Source organism: Saccopteryx bilineata, chromosome 7 (genome assembly GCF_036850765.1).
Source record: "Saccopteryx bilineata isolate mSacBil1 chromosome 7, mSacBil1_pri_phased_curated, whole genome shotgun sequence".
In the NCBI taxonomy this organism is placed as follows: domain Eukaryota; kingdom Metazoa; phylum Chordata; class Mammalia; order Chiroptera; family Emballonuridae; genus Saccopteryx; species Saccopteryx bilineata.
In genome coordinates, this window is record NC_089496.1 from 80,143,392 (window position 1) to 80,144,769 (window position 1,378).

General features: G+C 41.4%; 1 pseudogene; it reads left to right on the top strand.

Moving 5' to 3' along the window:
* The first annotated feature begins 681 nt into the window (after nt 1-681).
* LOC136310736 (large ribosomal subunit protein eL27-like) lies at nt 682-1,093 on the top strand (annotated as a pseudogene).
* Nucleotides 1,094-1,378: the final 285 nt, after the last annotated feature.

Sequence of the window (1,378 nt, forward strand, 5' to 3'; positions counted from 1 at the left end):
CCAGGATGGGCAGAGCATCGCCCCCTGGTGGGCAGAGTGTCGCCCCATGGTGGGCGTGCCGGGTGGATCCCAGTCGGGCGCATGCGGGAGTCTGTCTGACTGTCTCTCCCTGTTTCCAGCTTCAGAAAAAAAAAAAAAATGACAACAGCCAACACAGCAATAGCTATCCAGTGGAAACGAATCAAAATTATACCTATTTTTTTTCAGATTGGCAAAAAATATATTTTTTGGTGTACTGCAGAATTTTAGTAATTAGTTTATGTGTGCCATGAGATGAAAAAGGTTGAAAATTGCTGCTCTAACCCTATTTGCTCCTATTGAATTCTGTAAGGATGGATCCAATTACCCAGCGGACATATTTGGTGATTCACAGTTTTGTTAAATTTATAGTGTCCCAAACGGAATTTATCTTTTCCTCAAAGCTGCCCCTTCTCCCAAGTTTCCTGTCTCAGAGACAGGCTCGGTCATCCATCTGGCTTCTTTAGTCAACCCTGGAAATTATCCTGGAGGCTTGTTCTAGCTTACCTTCTCCTACCCACTTCAGTCACCAAGTCCTGTCAAATCCAGGGCTGTTGCATGGCTCTTCCCACCAACCCCCAACCAACACATCTGTGGTTTAGTTTACATTTCATTTAACTTGAATCATTGTGATTAAGAATGACAATAATTGCTGCTGTTGGAATGGGCAAGTTTATGAAACCCTGAGAGGCGGTCCTAGTGCCGGTCAGGTACTACTCCAGATACAAAACCGTCATCACGAAGAACATTGGTAATGGCACCTCAGACTGCCCCTACAGCCATGCTCTGTGGCTGGAAGTGACATTATCCTGGCAAAGTGATGGCTGCCATGGGCAAGAAGAAAATTGCCAGAAGGTCAAAGATCAAGCGTTTTGTGAATGTATATAACTACAATCACCTGATGCCCACAGGTACTCTGTGGGTGTCCCTTTGCACAAAACTGTAGTCAACAAGAATATCTTCAGAGACCCTGCTATGAAATGTAAGGACTGACGTAAGAAAGGCCACAGTCAAGTTCAAAGAGAGGTACGAGCCTGGGAAAAACACATGGCTCCTCCAGCAGCTGCAGTTTTAGATCTTTTTTTTTTTTGGTTTCAGTCATTAAAAATTCAAAATAAATAAATAAATAATGACACTAACAAGCATTTATTGAGTGCTTACTGTGTGCAGACACTTACATAAGATGATTTCTAGTCTTATCTCTCTTTAATTTATCCTGATTCCAGAAAGACCTTTACAAACATAAATGTAACAGGTATAAATATTTATTTACTTATTTAATTTTTTTTTTTTTTTTTTTTTTTTTCATTTTTCTGAAGCTGGAAACAGGGAGAGACAGTCAGACAGACTCCCGCATGCG